Below are 18,934 nucleotides of genomic sequence, written 5' to 3' on the forward strand. Positions count from 1 at the left end.
TCTGTAACTAATGCAATTTATCAGAATATGCAGTAAGTGTAACTGAAGGAGGGAGACAAATACATTTGCATAGAATCAGACTCAAGCAGTTGTTTCTCACAGAGGTGTGATAAACCAATTTCTGCTATGGCACAGAGAACACAGGAAGGAGACAATGCTTAGAAGTAGGACATTAGAAATGTATTTTTCCATATTGAATTTATTACTGAAATGATGTGTTTAACCTAGGAAACATTTTGATAGTAAACATGGAGTGGTTTATAGGTCAAGTGAATCAAGTGATTTTACTAAAGTACAAGACTGTTGTGTAAACTAATTAAGTTTGAGTATTCATGATAACTGATTGAATTAATATCATTTAAGGTGATTATTTAGAAAAGCATGGTTTAAGACTTTACTGAATCTAGGTAAACAAGTTGAATAAGTCAAATACTCTGAACTGAAAATAACTCCTGTGAATGTAAGCTTTGTGATTTATTCTGGGACAAACAACTAATGTATTATGTTGAAATATGTGTCTTTGAGAGAAGTACCTTAATATTCGTATATCATGTGTTATAAATGTAATAGTAACAAGATTTTAGTCTTAAAATGAGTTTTAAAATGAGAATTACTGTCTTTAGCTCGGCAGTTAGGGATAAGCCACGCCTACATTTTCAAACTGAAAACTAACTGTTTGGGGATTGGAGGAAAAACGGTTAAGACGTCACTAGCTGTGATGTCATCAGCTGGACCCTGGCCTGCTACAAATACGGGGCCACAAGACTGTGGGATCAGAGATGATTGAGAAAGCAGCAGAAGATTGGACACAGCCTCATTGATGAAAGACGGGTAAAACAGGATAAACTAGGGATGGGCAAAAATAATCCAGATCGATTGATCACATGATGTACTCGAGTACTCGTGGAGGAAAACGCTGTACAAAAGAAACGTCTTTTCCGGTGTTTTAGACTTTGCTCTTTTATTTTGAAACCCACCGACCGGAGCAGAAGTATTGTTGTTATTATCCTAGCAGAACCTATGAGCGGACAACTTGTCTCGTCCGGTTTTGTGTTTTTGAGCTAATGATGAATCAAATGTTGAGATTGTTGGTGAACAGCTAACTTTAGGTTAGTTTTAATGTTAGCTACTAACATTATGCAGCTACTACAGGCAATCAACTATGAGGAGGAAGCGTCAAAGCCGTATAATAGAATAGCCCTGTGGTGCGTAGGCACGACTCTAAACTACCTGTTATAATAAATTAATTCATGTTTAACTTGTCCCTGTGTCCAGTCCTTTGACCAGCCCCACCAGTTCATTGTAAACAATGATGCATGTAATTGTATTAACGTTATTGTGTGTTGTAGCTATGTTATACATTGTATTTGGTTGGTTAGCTATTTAGCTAATGTTGATAGCATTGAATAGCATCAATGCTAGATCTTTAATCTTTATTTAGCAGTCCAGTTTCTCCGGGCAGTAGCGAGCAACTACTTGGGTCTAAAAATAGCTACACTACAAAGAACGCTACTTGGTTCAAAAGGAGCAACGCTGTTGAGAAATGTAGTTAAGCTATGTAGCGTTGCTACTGCCCAACATACGCATGGTGCTCACAGGAGCTCCCGTGCTGTACTCTAGTAATGCCAGCGGCCCGCCTCCCCACATGGAGAGTGACTGACAAGAGGTACTGGTTCCGCCTCATTAAAACAAACACGCAAATAGCAATTAATCGCGGCCGTCAAAATCATTGCATTCATTTTAATTATCGGGCGATAAATAGATTTATTGCTTATCGCGACAGGCCTTCTGACCAAGCCAGTGGCGTCGCGTGGGTAAAAGAACAGGGGATGCCAAAAAAAAGTTATAAAAAAAATTAAAAATTAAAAAAATATATGTTATTAATATTTTTTTTATATTTCTTTTAAGCCAAGCAGTCACCATGTATGTTGTGTATGTTATAAATGTCAATATGAATTGAAATGGGGGACCCTGATGTAAACAAGACGAAAGTCTTTCTCTGGTCTGCATCCCCTTAACAATTGTGTGTATTGAGCCGTACTGTATTGTACCCATTCTGCAATCTGTTAAATAAAGTTTTCATTCATTCATTAATTTGCTGTCTCGTTATAACACAAACAGCTCACGTTAGGCACCATGAACCATGACCAGCTTACGTTAGTTAGCATCCAAGCTAGCCTGATAACATTAGTAGTTTAGCATCCAAGCTAGAAACTGCTAGGCTGCCTGCTTACCTGCAATAATGTGGTCCTCCTCGCTCCTCCTGGACAGATAGATTTGTTAAATCATAATATCCACAGTGGTGTGCTGTGCTGGTCCTCAGTAAATGTCCCGCCGGCGAAAATAAGTTGCTATTGAGTGGCATTCAAAGTGTTAAAGTGCTAAATGTTAGATACACTAATAGAGGATTCGAACGTGCCCGCTCTGTTAATAAAATGTTCAATCAATCAATCAATCAATCCCGCGAGGGGATGACGTTCAGACGTTGTCACGTTAGATTTTTTTTTATTTATTAAGTTAATATAAAACCATGTTTAGAACATTGTTGAGTTTGATAAATACATGCTTTTGATTTCTTTAACCACTTAACGTTCCGACGGCCCGCCCTTGTTTGATGCCGTCCCGCTGTTGGCTTGTTATGTTATTTGGTTAGGCCTATTGGACATAAGTAGATTTTTGTTTAATTATTAAGTTAATATAAAACCGTGTTTAGAAATGTTTTTAATTTGTTAAATACATGCTTTTGATTTTTTTTTAGTGGCGAGTGACTTCATAATTTTTTGCCACATATGCAGATCGCCCGCTTAAAGTCGACACAAATGTGTTTTAATATGTCTAGGCCTCTACATTTCTATGTTTCATATGCCATGCAATGTTGCGAGAATGCAATATCTCGCTGCTGCGGAAATAAACATTTTGATTGAGGAAACAAATACATTTGTTATTGTTTGGTAAATTGGGTATTTTTTGTTACAATTAATCAATTGATTGAATGTTAACATTATCAATGACCGAGTAAGGAACTTGCTTACAATTTGCAGCCCTAGTTCGAATCCAGCTGTCAGCAGTACCCCGGCTTGGTCAGTTGTCCCTACAAACACAATTGGCAGTGTTTGTGGGTGGGAAGCCAGCCAGTGGGGTATGAGTCCTGGTCATTGCAAACAGCGACTCCTACTGGTCGGTCGGGGCGCCTGTTCAGCAGGGAGGGCATCTGGGGGAAATAGTGCAAACCTGTGCACGCATTACGTTCTCCCAGTGAAACTCCTCGCTGTCAGATGAAAAGAAGCAGCTGGCGACTCCACATGTATCAGAGGAAGCATGTGATAGTCTAAACTCTCTCCAGACCGATAGTGTGGCAATGCGTGCAATGACCAGGAAGGGAATTGGCATAACGACTAAATTGGGGGATGAGGAGGAAAGAGAGAAGAATCATAATAATAATAATTGTAGAAATCAATTTGTTTACATTGCATGCCCCACTAAACTATAAGCTGGCCAATCCTGATGGGTTTCTTGCAATCCTCCTCAAGGTGGCCTTGCACTGTAAAGAAAATCAATTGTTTACTTTGTATACTTAATTTAATGGCTGCAAAGATAACACTTGTACTTTGTCTAAGGAGAAAAACTGATTTGTCCAAAGTTAATAAGGAACTTAATGGAGAAAATCAATATGTGTCCCCTAGTGTAAATGGATCAATGGCAGCATTGTCTGTGTCCTTCTAAGATCATGGGTTTGCCCGCTCTGGGTCAGTGGACTAACAATAACACAGCTCAGAATTAAAAGGTCTGAGAGATTTGAAAAACTCAAATGTTTTAACCCAACACACATTTTCATTAACCTCTTAACCGTTTCCCGGCCAACCACGGAGATATAGCCTAATTCTGTCAACATCCTTTGTCGTGCACGCATGCAATGTGATTTAGACCGGCGCGCCCCCCCCCCCCCCCCCCCTCCTGCAACCCAATGGCACACAGTCATATACACATAAAACACAGATAGCTTCAATAGCTGTAGAAATAAATATCAGATCAATGCAAGCTTTCATGTCCTTACCTGGTCTCTGAAGTAATGGGAAAAAAAATAATCCAATAATCTCATCGCCATTCCAGTTACCCACAGCGAACCTGTCCCCGACGTTGTTGGGCATTGCACTTCAATGGGCGGGCGGGGTCAGTTGTCCAAACCATCCCTACAAGCGTGTGTTTTGCCGGAGTGTTTAGGATCCGCCCCCATGCCGCAGCTCGATAGAGAAAATAAACTAACCCGTTTCTAACGGGGTGCAATAATGCCGGAAGGCGTTAGAGGGCGGTATAAGACCGTCTGCCAGCTCAGACACACTCAGAACAGTATGCACAAGGTGCCCCGCTGAATTGTGAATGGCAATAGATAATAAAAGAAATACCGTGACAGAAACGTAGATCTACGTTTCCGGCACTCAACGATCGGGCGACAGAGACAATCGTAGATCACATTTTGTGCACGGGCGCGACCTACCGTAAACGTGACGTACCGAATATGGTACACCGAACATTAAGAGGTTAAGAAATAATAATATTGATGATGATGATGATGATGATGATGATCATGATGATGATGCTAATAATAATGTCTACTAATACTGTCCATTATTGTTAAAACATGGTAAATAGACTGCATTTATATATCACTTTTATCCAAAGCGTCTTGCTCAAGGTTACTTGCCGGGATGAGCCGCCAATCAAACCGGGAACCTTCTGATGACCCAGACAACTGCTCTACCTCCGGAGCCACTGTCAGTGTTGTTATTGCTCATCTCAAATACAAAACAAAGTGTGTGCACAAGTAAAGAGCTATCAAAGGTTGGAGGGAGAGGACAACCTCGCCTGCAGGTTACTTGGTTACTCATCCAGCCGGGCTCACCGTCCAACACCATGTCAGTCCCCAGCGGCCCATCAATCTCCACTCATCCCCAAGAGTACCGCGAGCAGATGAAAAAGCGAATCAAACCCTCTGCCATGTAATTCATCACCATTTCTTCATAAGCACTCCGTCTTCTATTGTTTCGCCAAATCCCCCTTTTGACATGGCCTCCATTTTGCCGACAACTGAGGTGTGGCTACCGGTGCAGCCGGGAAACAAATGGGATTTTACCTCCTCAGAGTCATTACAGTCTCTCTATTAAGCCATTGTTATTTTATTTCATTAAGAGATTTGATGGAATACTTGCCTAAGTGCGATCGCACTGATGTTAAATATGATCGGTCACAGTGCGCTAAGCGGTGAGTTCCCCTTCGCTCCCTGGGAGGAGCCACATTATTCACGCTTGAAAAGCACTTGACACTGGGGGGGAAAGTACAGCGTGGTATTCCATCGTGCTTCACCAGCAACAGCCCAACAAACTACACTGTAGAAACTGTCAAATGAAACTCAACAAACATGTTCCACTGATTCAAGGAGGTCATATGAATTGGTGAAAAGGTAACGTAATATGTCCCCTTTAAATTGAGTTTTAAATGTCCCCTTTAAAATCATGAGTTGTCTCAACTTTTTCAAGTAGCTTTTTGCACTGGCCTATTTTTCTGTTGAATCAACTAATTGGAAAGAGTGAGTATTACATGCTGCAACATCACTGCAGCATGTAATGCAACATCACTCCTGGATGATTCAACTCCTACAAAAGGTGACCTTTTTGCATTGCCTTTTTTGTTCTTGGATCAACAAAATATGTGTGATGTACACTTGAAATTTTACTTAGTAAAGTTGAGACCATTATTAATTTAGTCAACGAAAATTATGACTAAATATGGTCGTCAACAAAGATTTTCCCCCCGATGACAATGAGACGAGTGACCATATCCGACTGTATACGGTCTTGAACTGACCGGTCACCGCTGATGGTGAAAATTATTGACCACCATTTGTAGCCAAGGACCGTCTGCTCCGAACGCGATCCCAGACGGGCGGGTGAGAGCGGGGGAAGGTGACGAGGAAGTCCTTTGTCCTGACTCGCACGCCTGAATGAATTGAAGTGGACGGCCATTTTGGATTATCACGCTGAAACCTTTCTAAAAAAACTAAAAAAGTTTTCCGTGGGATTTTTATAAACTATGGACTGTATGACTATAAGACTTCAGGCTATGGAACCTACCTCTCACCTGGAACCCAAAAGCATCTGGCAACAAGTCAAGTTTCAAGTTTCAAGTTTCTTTAATAGTTGTCATACAGAAGTACAGAATACTTTTATACAAAATGCTTCTTACTGTTACGCTCCAGAGACTGTGCTAGACAAGATAAGTATGAAATAAAATAGTATAGCATGTAAAATAAAAGTAAAAATAGAAGTCACAGTGTTCAGTATAGACATACAGTATGTACAATGTTCGATGCAGAATAGAAGTAACTGAGTTACCATACAATATACAATATACTATGCAATGTACTAATATACTATATAGTGCAAAGCAGAAATGGGATGAGGTACAATTTAGGTACAATTTACAGTAAGGTGTACGAGTTGTAGTGCAAATCCTTTACCAATAAATATAAAGTGTGTTTAGGTGATCTAAAGTGTGGAGAGTGGGTGCTGCAGTGTGTTGTTTGTTTAAAGTGAGTGTGTGCGTGTGGATGTGTGTGCTGTGTGCATTTGATGGTTGTTGCATAGTGTTTATTGTTCGTTGAGCAGCCTGATGGCCTGGGGATAGAAGCTTCTTCTGAGTCAACACAAAAGTAAGGAGAAAATATTTTTCAAACCACTGTTTCTCTAATACTCACACTCAAAGTTATATTTCTTTATTGTGTTAGCAACTTCAGAATGTTACCTTTCAAAAGAGACCAGACTAATGCATGTGCTATAATTATAAAGTATAAAGTATAAAGTAAAGCTTTGCAAAAAAGTTATGCAATTGTCAAAAACAAAAACTAAAATGGACCCGTTTTTGCCCAATCCTTAACTCATTCAGCGCCAGCGATTACCCTCATCCCTGTAGTCAATGGGCCACGCTAAAAGATAGGCATTTTCACTGTGCGTCACAATGTTTGCAGAGCTATATCTATATTCTATATTATAGCTATGGAGACAATACTATGGCTCATTTGACAGTCACTATCTCTCGTCATGTATACGTTCGCGTGTTATGAATATTGTATAGTTTCAGAGTGATCCGGGCTAATTCCTGGAAGCTGAGTTATGGAGCGCTATGTGCATTTTGCGAAAGTCGTTTGCGTTTCTCGCCTGGACACGATATTATTTCCAAATCAAAGGTATATAATAGGTATTATGTTTCATCATGAAGGCATCAAAGGGGGGGGAGTTGTGATGCTCTGATCGTCAGCAACGGCATACGTTTTGATTACGACATACACTGATCGTTGTGATCGATGTGAAATCATTGTAGGATCAATGTAGGATTGATGTCATATAGTCCTTACCTTGGCTAGGAGGTATTGCAAAAAGAATATTCCAATTTTCTGATCGAAATTTTTTATCCACGTTTTCTCCCTATTTCAAAATGTTTCTCCCATCCCAATTTCGTATCGCCAATTCTCCCCTTCAATTCTCCCCTCCCCTATCTTGAACGTTGCTAGACTATGCCTCCCACTGGTCAGCTGTAGTGAGGATAGAAGCCTTGCATCACGTGTCCCCTCCGGTACACGAGGAGGCAGCCTGTCGCATCTTTTCACCAGACAGCGCGGTCTCTCAGTGGCGAGGAGTAACGCGTGGGAGGCTCACGCTGCCCCCGATACTTCCTAACTCTGCTGTACAGGCGTCACCCAACCGACCTGTAGGAGTCGCTGTCCACAACGTCCAATCCCCACCCATCAACTTTCCACCCGCTACCTCTGCCAATTGAGATAGTATGACGATTGGCCCAAGCCGCAGGCAATAATGCTGACACCGGGATTCGAGACTGCAGCCTCTTGCATTGGTGACGAGTGCAATCTCCGCTACGCCACCCAGCCGCCCTTCTGATCGCAATTTCCAGTATTGATGTCCATCGGGTCCCTGACATGAAATGGCACAAAATATGCATCAAGTGTGCTGAACGCATTCCAAAGTGCTCAGATGAAGCGTTTCACTTGCCTGGGTCCAAATTCTCAGCCCAGACCATATAAAGTGCAACACACAGTGTGAAATAAGGTTTCAAAGGGTAGACGATACTGCCACCTAGCAGGATTCGGCCGGCATTGCACTCTCGGGGTCTCAGAATGAATAGAATGTATAGAATATTAAAGTTGAAAAAAAGATATACTCGTTATTGGCACTTAACCGCTGGCGGGCAATAACGAGTATACGCTATTGGCGTAGAAAGTGTTAAGAGGTTAGATTACAATAATTTTAGTCTAACAAGCTAGCACTAACGTTAGCTTGTTCTTGTTTCGAAAAAGCTCACGCCAACTTATGAGGCTGTAACTGAGTGGCGAGACTAAGCAAAAAATACTTTAGGTTGCATTCACACCAGAGCTGTATGGTCCGCTTTAAACGCACCAGAGTTTGTTTCCTCGGATAGTCCGCTTGGTTTGGGGTGGTGTGAAAGCTCATTCAAACTCTGCTGCGGACCAAAAAAGCAAACTCTGGTCCGCCTGAAAACGTAGGTCTCGGTTCGCTTCCAAGTTAACCCTGGTGTGTACTTTTGTGGTGTGAATGCCATTGGACCAAACGCAAGACCAAAATATAGAAAGTGACCCGATAAACTGTGCATCTTGAGTAGAAGGAAACAAAACAAACATGCGCACTGATAATTGGAAGCACCCGTGAAACATTTCTCGTGGACAGACGTGGGCGAATGAGGAGGTAAAAGCTCTGATTGAAATATGGTCAGACGAGCAAATTACACAGCTGCTTGTGGCCACTCACAAAAACAACAAGGTGTACAAGTTGTTTAGCGAGAGAATGATGGCAATGAGCTTCGATCAATGTCACATCAAAGTAAAAAAACTGCATCAGCAATATATGAGAATAATGTGGTATATGTGTGTGCGCTGGGCTGCTCCACAGAATGTGATGTGTGTGTATGTGCGCTGTAGAGCTGTTCCCGAAGCCTGTTTTGGGGATTCTATTATATCCAATAGACGAGCGCCCTTTTCGATCGCGTGACATTGTTCAGAAAGTTTGGTGCACTTGACAAATTGCAGTGTGAAAGCAAACCAAACCAAATGAAGAATGTTGCAACTTCACCCCCGAATCGCACAGAGTCCGCCAAACTACAGTATGTGTGAAAGCGACCTAAATCGAGACTAAAATGCTCAGACCTGTAGTTGACAAAAACTTGATGAAAAAAAATAGATAAAGGTGACTAAATATGATGAAAACGAAAAAGAGCATTTGGCACATGACTAAGACTAAAACAAATTTTTTAAATAGCTGACGAAATTAACACTGGTTGAGACAACTCGTGATTAAAGTTGAGAAAACTCGTGATGAAAGTTGAGACAACTCGTGATTTAACAGTTCATAATATAAATTGAGACAACTCGTGATTTAGGTTGAGACAACTTTAGTGTATTGGAGTAATAAAACAACAACCCTATAGATAATTCTTAAATGTTGTTACAGTACCTTTCTACAACTTCCTTTCTTTCCATAAACATGCAAAGATACATCAGTATTGTAGGAGGATACAGCTGTCCAGTGTGTTAAAGGCCCAATGTTTGATCCAAAAGTAAGCAAATGCAAGTTTAGAAATAGGAATGGAGACATGTGTCCCGGCCAACTGTGATACTAAGACTAACATGTGTGTGACAAACTACAAGGTGCACTTCCCCTCCACTCCACAAGGAGACGCCACCACCACAAGGTGTTCAGTGGCACCTGTGGTAGCACTGACCTCACTTCCTCCCATTACAGCCAGGCCTCTCTCTGTCTTTCACAGTCTCCAACACATGCACAGCAGGCCTGTGAGTTTGCTGTGTGTTGCCCGATGTCTGCCGTGCGTCTGTTGAACTTTGTCTAATAACCTGATGGCAATCATCGTGAAAACATCATATCATCATTATCCAGCCAAATAAAATGGATATTTGATTGCAACCCTTCTTCTCCTGGTGGTTTGTGGCTCCAGCCTGAACTTTAAAACCTAACAATGTAAAATATGGCTTTAAGAGCGGCTCACAATGAATCCTAACACGGCGCTCAGACCGCCTGAAGATGTCCATGCTGTAGAACCAGGGTTTTTATGACCGAGGGCCAATTTAGGGACCCTTAGGGCCTCTCAGGAACAAATAGAACACAAAATAACTAACGTACCTGAAATGATGACATAATCTGCCTCACGAGTCATACACAACCTGCAACCAGTAGCAAGTGATGTCCTACTGTACGTTAGTTTAAACCTGTATTGGAACCGGACCAAAAATGCATTTCCGAGGGCCATCATTGGCCCGTGGGCCGCGCTTTGAGAATACCTGCCGCAGATGAAAGAGACGTCATTACCACAGCTGTAGCTAACGGCAGAGGATAAAAGGAGCCCGTGTTCCATTACGCAGTTATCGAAGGTTACTTACTACTACAACAGTACAATGCAACCCCATTATAGGCAGAAGAATGAATTATGGGCGATGCCATGCGTTCAAATTGACACGGCGAAAGGTGCTCAATGCCATTAAATCATTTCGATTTAGCATTTGTGACTAATGAATATTTCCAGAATGAATATTTCCCATGGCCACTCACCTTAGCAAAGAGACGGGCATGAAATGAGGATAATAGATACATTTACAGTGCATTAAAAAAGGAGGACAGACCGTTGTGTGGTGGTGGGGACTCACTGTGTTTGTGTCTTTGTGTCCAAATCTTCTAACTGTGTTGAAAGAACCGATTGTCAATCCAACTACTGTACGTCCTGTGAAGGGTAATTTCACATCCTCCTCCTCCTCCTCCTCCTCCTCCTCCTCCTCCTCCCCCCCCCTCCACCTTCTCCTCCTCCTCCTCCTCCTCCTCCTCCTCCTCCTCCTCCTCCTCCTCCTCCTCCTCCTCCTTCCCTCCTCCTCCTCCTCCCCCCCCCTCCACCTTCTCCTCCTCCTCCTCCTCCTCCTCCTCCTCCTCCTCCTCCTCCTCCTCCTCCTCCTCCTCCTCCTTCCCTCCTCCTCCTCCTCCCCCCCCTCTCTCTTTGTGAAGTCAGGATTTCGGTTTAAACAGGGCACCCATTCATCTGGCCTGATAAGGTTGTCAAGGTTGCCTGCTAGAAGCCCCTTTTTGGAGCCTCCCAGAGTTCTAAGAATGCATCGAAGAAGGCGTCTCTATTTGACTGTGTTATAACACATTACACTTTTGCTTTTTGTCACTTTCACTCTGACAGACCTGTGAATATACACTCTGACAGACTGAAAGTCCGTCCGTATGGGCGTACTGTATTATTTTCTTTTCCAATAAACCTGTATTGTATTCCTTTAACGTGAGTCTCTTTCTGCTCCTGTTTTATTATTTCAGAATGCCTAATTCGCAGTGTGACACTGTTTTAGGCTGCTGGATGTCCGTGGAGAACCTGGTGGTTTGCACTCTGATTTAAGGCCAATCTCTTGTCTCTGTATTTCATTTAACCATCCCTAGAGACGTCAAAAATCCACCACAGTCCCTTGATCGACTCTGTTTTTATAGAAGACTATCTCCGTGATTCAGGGAACAAAGAAGTGTTTCTCAAACGGCTCCCTCTTTCATGTTCATTTTATTTAATTTAATTTTTTTATCTTTTTCCCCCTCCTTTTTCCTCCGATTTTCTCCCATCCCAATGTTAGTCGTTATGCCAATTCCCAATCCCCTTCCTGGTCTCTGCGCACTTACCCCCCACAGTCGGTCTGGGAGAGTGGAGGCTATCACGTGCTTCCTCCGACACACGTCTAGCCAATCAACCGCTTCTTTTTCACCTGGCAGCGCGGACTCTCACTGAGTAGTCGCTGTTTACAACGACCCAGACCCACCCCGCCAGCTTCTCCCACCCTCTAATACTGCCAATTGTATTAGTGTGAACGGCCAGCCAAGCTGGTGACAACCCCGGAGCTGTGACGAACGCAATCTCCGCTACGCCACCTGACCGCCCTTTAATTTTCATTCTGATTTGGAAGTTATCCTCTTTGTTGAAAAGAAGCCGCGCTGATCAACGCACCTGGCCTCACTAAAGCCCTCTGTGGGCATTATGGAGTTTGAAGACACACAAATCACAAACACTTGAACCTCATTCATAGACATTCAGCTCGGGGTAAAGGGGGAAATAACAATCGGCAATACATCAGACCGCCGGTACGTCAACCGCTCTGAATTCTGATCACCACGCCTGATCACCACGCCTCTTAACTCTGCGAATTAAAATCATTGCTAAACAAACATAGTGCTGAAAATATACACTTTGACTGCTGTTTTGATGGATTACGATTAGGGTCTTTACTCTTGTCTACATTTGAAAAAGAAATGCAACATTAAAGAATACGAACTGTATTGGTCTATTTGTGACGTAAAATAAATCTCCGGGCCGATCAGGGCTTAAGAGGTTAATGGTGACCAGTGTTGGAAAGTAATTGCTTGACTGAATACGATGCACTGACAAAATAAATTATGTGCCTGTCTGATGTTTAATTAAAATGAGAATGAGAATGAAAACATGTCTCCATTACAATTGTTATTTGTATTATTTGATATATATAATATATAATATAATTGTAATGGAAACATGTTTTCATTCTCAATGATTGACCAAGGACTAACACCAGATAGTAGATACATAGGCTACTAGGCGACAGTGGTTCAGGAGGTAGAGCAGTCGTCTGGTAATCCAGAGGTTCCGGGTTCAATTCCCGCTCCTCCCGGGCAGCGTGTCGAAGTGTCCTTGAGCAAGACACTCCCGATGTGCAGGTTGGCACCTTGCAATGTCGCCTCCGCCATCGGTGTGTGAATGGGTGAGTGAATGGGTAAAATGTGAGGAACAAATTGTAAAGCGATTTGGATAAAATCGCTATATAAATGCAGCCATTTGCCATTTCCATTTACATACTCTCAATAACCGTCAAACGAAATTAATGTGTGCAAAACTGTTTAGTTTTTTGGATGTGTGTGAAATCAGCATACTTATTTGGTGAAGCCCCTTTAAGAACATCAAAAATTGTGTATTTTCCATCTAAAGTTCAAACTCTTCAAGAATGTATGTGAATACACCCCACAATGATGTGGCAAAAGAAAGAAAAAAGCATTGGGGCTTTAAGAAGAGATTTAAAAGATTGCACTGATTCAGGTACTATAGGACTTGTTATGGTTTGTAACCGACCCCAATCGCACAACACAAGACAGGTATGAGAGTAAGCCAAGAACGGGCATTTATTGAAAACAATCAGAAAAAGGCACTGTCCCTTTAAGGGAGAACACCAATACTGGATAAACAAGAAAGGGAAAGGCCCAGTGCCTTTAAGAGGCGAGCTGGCTAAGGGGAAGGCAAAGGGAAGGCTAAAGGAAAACAGGGCCGGGGCAAGGGACAAGGCAGGAACAGGGAGGAACTAGGAGGAACTGGACAGGGAGGACTAGGAGGACTAGAGGGGAGACAGGGACAGAGGCCCGCGGAGGCGGGCTGGGGACAGGGAGGACTGGGAGGACTAGATAGGGAGGACTAGGAGGACTAGGGAAAAACAGGGTAAGGCCTTGGAACAGGGTGAGGGCTGGAGCTGCAAACTGGGACAGAGTAAACAGGGTCAGGCCTTGGAACAAGCAATAATGAGGTTGCTGCTCTGCAGCTTCTCCCGGGATGGTAGTCTGGGGAAGCAGGTGGGAACATCAGAGCCGCTCTGCAGACTTCTCTCGGCAGATCTCCGAGGTGGGTAAACGGGGCCGAGAGGGAGAGAGGAGTGGGTTAGCTCAGAGTACAATGGGGAAAACAGAGCAGGTGCAGGAGAGGTGACTAGTCCCAAAAACAGAGTTATCAAGGTGACAGAATCTTCGGTGTAATATACACACTGTGAGTAAACGTCCCAAACACAATCCAAGTGAATAAAATATCTTCGGTGTGAAAACACACAGTGAGGCGATGTAAAGGCCAAAATATTATCCCAATGAAAACAATCCAAAAATGGCTAAAAACGCTGGGTGAGTGACTGTCTGATAAAAGCTGGAAATCTTCAGTGTTTTAAAAACACACGAAAAACGGAATTGGATCAAGGACAGTCATAAAAAACTCACCCAGGCGTTGTGCGTAAAGAGCGTTGGAACAGAACGGGGCGAGAGCGTCGCCACCGGGGAACCGGTTGTCCAAGCGGAGGTCAGAGTGGTGCGCGACTCCTTGGAGTGCGCGCCAGTACAGAGGACGCATCTGGAGTGCGTCTGCGCGGAAGAGCGTGCCAGGCTCGGAGGTCTGGATGGTGCGCGTCTGCTTTGAGTACGCGCCGGTACGGAGGGCGCATTTGCTGCGCGGAGGTCTGGAGTGGAGAGCGCGTCTGCGCGGAATGCGCGCCGGTACGGAGGACGCATCTGGAGTGCGTCTGCGCGGAAGAGCGCGCCAGGCTCGGAGGTCTGGATGCGCGCCCGGAGTGAAGAGCGCATCTGCTGCGTGGAGGTCTGGATGGTCGTCTGGGCGTCTGCTGCGCGGAGGTCTGGATGTGCGTCTGCGCGGAAGAGCGCGCCAGGCTCGGAGGTCTGGATGCGCGCCCGGAGTGAAGAGCGCATCTGCTGCGTGGAGGTCTGGATGGTCGTCTGGGCGTCTGCTGCGCGGAGGTCTGGATGTGCGTCAGGACGCCTGCTGCGCGGAGGTCTGAAGTAGATCACTGGGAAGCCTCCCGTGGAAGTCTAGAGAGCGCAGTCCAGTGTCTACCTCAGGCAACGGCGACAGGAGGCGAAGGCTGGAGCGCATGTCACGCCGGAGATGAAAACAGCATAAACAGACAGAGGACCTCCCGAAGGAGTCTTGATGATAGAGAATATGATACCGAATGTTACGGCATGTTACGGCACGACCCGACGAGGGACAGAGGGGAAGAGCCAGGTACTTAAAGCCCAAAGGGGTGCTAATTAGAATACACATCAGGTGCGGGAGGTAATTGATAATCGAACTAGAAGTGTGAGTTCGGCACCAGACCAATCAAACACATAATGACAGGTAGTACAAGGGTGTGGCTGCTGAGAGCAAACGAGAGTAATGAACGCGAGGGTGGGGGCTAGTGAGGTGAGTGCAATTGATAAACAGAAACTAAGGAAAGAGCGAGTAGGCTTAAAGGAACAGGGCGAGTAGGCTTAAAGGAACAGAGCGAGTAGGTGAGCAGCGGACAAAACCTCACAGGACTATACCCCCCGCAACAATATAGCCCTCTTAATATGTACACCGTAGTCTCTCTACTGCACGCCGCTATTCTCAAAAGTAAACAAGAGATGAAAGAAACTGTAGAAGAGCATCTTTCTCCAGAGGGACATGCTTCAAACCCCGCCATGCCACTCAGATCCGCCCGGGGCCACTCTCTCTCCGCACTTCATGGAAATTCTGACATTTCTATGGCCTTAGTATTCTAGCACTGGACCAAGGGGCTTTGGTGGTAGAGAACGTGATGGTCCAACAGCACACCAGGACAAGGCTTCTCCACACAGTGTGCACAGCCATATCTGGATTTTCAAACAGTCTCAGTTTTTTTTATATAACTTACATTAATGTTGATTTTAAGGCATTACAATACTATTATTAGAATGTATAAGTGCATTAGTGTCGCATTAGATCATGGTGTAATGAAGTATTATAATGGTATACTGTCTGTGATTGTATTGTGTTATAAAACTGTTAGAAGCTAATCTACAGTCCTAGGCCGCGTGTTTCTTCACCTTTTTAAGATAGATGGCAATGGGTTTCAGGGAAACCAACTAAAAGTAGACCTTCTCACTTAAAGGGGAATGACACCCAATTTAAGTATTGTATTCACACTATGTTCTTCCTGTGCCCCAGGACAGTTCAGTCAGTATTTGTGAAAAGGCACCACTCAAGCTATAAATCAGAGAGAGTGAGAGCCTCAGTGACGTCACTGTGATGTAGTACAGTACACTCTGGGGCTCTGAGGTCATTGTGATGTAGTACAGTACACTCTGACGTCACTGTGATGTAGTACAGTACACTCTGGGGCTCTGAGGTCATTGTGATGTAGTACAGTACACTCTGACGTCACTGTGATGTAGTACAGTACACTCTGGGGCTCTGAGGTCATTGTGATGTAGTACAGTACACTCTGACGTCACTGTGATGTAGTACAGTACACTCTGGGGCTCTGAGGTCATTGTGATGTAGTACAGTACACTCTGGGGCTGTGATGTAGTACAGTACACTCTGGGGCTCTGACGTTATGAGGCTATAACATGTTTGCGTGAGCTCTCAAATGAGGTATATATTCTACCATTGCTAGAAGGTCTGAACCAGAAGTAAATCCTCAGTTGGGTGTAAAAGAGAGTGTGATATTATTATTTTATTCATATAAAAATTGTATTAGAAACTGGACTATGTAATACATATGTGTACACAAGGGTACAGTGCAGAGTGCTCCGCACAGGAATACCCCAAAGTTCCATTAAAGGGTAAACACAGACTTCTTTACCCCTAATCCCTATTTCCTACTCTACGCATCAACGCATGTTCTTGTCGAAGGGTAGAGTCCTTTCTCAGCACAAGCCATGCTGTGCTTCATACTGGATAGCACGGCCTTAGTTAGCCACAAAACGACTGTAAAAAGCACTGAAACATACTTAAAAACAAATGTCTTTAGTCTTTACTCAGTGTGCAGGTGTACAGGACCTTTTTAAAATGGACTTCAAATTTCAACTCCAGTCATGAGTTAAAGTTACAATCTCAAAGATTCTTATAATTATGTCACTATCTATCGCCGAATGAGACAGTGGTGATCAGCCACTGATGAAAGCCCTTGCCTAAGTATGCAGCATTACCAAGTATTATGAACTGGGTGTCTGTGACGACATTCCATTTGATTGTTGGTTGGACTCCAGTTTGCAGCGTTTGTTTTGGACTTTTGCAGATAAAAAATGTCATTATATTACAGTACTTATACAATGCGGAAATATATTACCTATGGCTATTACATAACGTACAATATGTACCTTTCTTCCTGTGGTCGATTAGTACTTTGTTTATGTTTTCTGATGAGACCGTGAAATGGAGATCTTCAAGATTGGCACTTTAATACTAGGCAAAGGTTGGACAGACAAATGCTTTTGTTGTCAAGGGGCGAATTTTTATGAAATATCTCACAATGTAGTCACACAGGATTGTCTTATGACATACCTCCTCCTCGTTTTCTGACATGACTCCTAATGTGCTTATGATGCCTCGTGATACACTTCAAGTCAAGGGTCACAGGATCTTCATCGGACGGTGACCCACATATTATGCCCCTGGCGGTGCAGTTGGACCCATTGCCTTCGTCTCTTGATTGTCAGCGATCAAAGGGATGCAAAAGGAACAGAAGCGAGTGTGACGAGAGCAGAGTCTTTCTACATCAACCACTTGATTTAAAATGGATATCAGCCTTTAAGTGGCACCGCCACACAGCCAAACATGCCTATCGAGTGCAACCTCAAAGCTCCAACGATGGGTGTTGCAAAAAAAGACCAAGTGCTTCCATTATGCTGACTTGAGCTGAGTGTCCTTATCAACTGATAGGTCTCTCAGGTTTTTACTGCCAAGCTGTTTACTCTATCTTCACTTTGAGTCACTGACACAAAAGATATGTAGATAGCCAGAGAGAGAGAGAGAGAGAGAGAGAGAGAGAGAGAGAGAGAGAGAGAGAGAGAGAGAGAGAGAGAGAGAGAGAGAGAGAGAGAGAGAGAGAGAGAGAGAGAGAGAGAGAGAGAGAGAGGGAGACAAGCGTTGATGTAGGGGGGGCAGCAGGGTTGGTTGGCACACTTCTCGCTCTCTGTGTTTCTCCGGGATCATTTATGGGAGAATAGTCTAACGAGCAGCAAAAGAAAGGTTAAGGTCTCAGCTATGAATAAACTAATAATCGGTATATTAAGTTATTCCGTGCTCTGTTCATTTCCTCATTGTGTCGTGCAAGAGAGAGGCCGGGAACAGATTTTCCCGCCAAAACCACCCTTAGTCCTTTACAGAAATCAGAAATCAGGCTGTTGTACAGAACCCAGGAAGTCAGGGAGGGTCTCATATTTTAACTTATGTTGCAATCCGTTCACACATTTGTGATAGAAAGCGATTATATACATTGCTTCGCATAGCACCATTAATGTCCACAAATGTTTAATGTCATTTGCACTTGTGCCAACCAGACCCAACACAGGGTTGGATGGCACACTTTACGTGGTTGTTTGGCACAATGTTAGAATTATATATTTACAAAAGAATGAAGCAACCAATAGAAACAATTTCAACATTTAATGAGACAAGAATAATAACAAGAATGAGAAAAATATTTGACCCTCTGGAGTCGGACCTCGCTGTTTGCACCCGCGTGCAGGTAAACAAAGGCAGAGAGGACGTCTCAGAAATGTCAGAAGTGTCGCGCATTTCAGAAATCGGTCAAAATAGAGAAATGGCATTTTTGAGTGCTTTGAGATGTTATATATATGTCTCCTTATTTGCTAAACTTAATACGACTTGTAAATATGTTTAATTATTGCTAGATGGTATGGTTGTAATTATCCCGGTTTTCCAGAGAACTACATCGCGTCACGAAACGCACACAAGCACAGAGCGGTGTGTGCGCTTTGAATAGGTGTTAGACCCCGCAGAGACTTGTCAGACTGTCGCTACCCTCCTCCAAATTCTAAACAACACACTGGCTTTTCATAATATGTATGAATTATCTCTCGCAATAATATCCACGGGACTCGACTTTTTGCCGAGTCGTTGCGCGAGTTGGACGTTTTATTTACTTGATCACTGTGATTGTGAAACGTGATTCCGGAGTGATACCAATGCATTCCGTTTCATTCAGAGCGAGAGAGGTGGGAGCGATAGTGTGTGTGCGAGCAGCGAGCTGTGCTCCGTG

The sequence above is a fragment of the Notolepis coatsorum genome (assembly GCF_963971535.1).
Source record: "Notolepis coatsorum genome assembly, chromosome: 17".
In the NCBI taxonomy this organism is placed as follows: Eukaryota; Metazoa; Chordata; class Actinopteri; order Aulopiformes; family Paralepididae; genus Notolepis; species Notolepis coatsorum.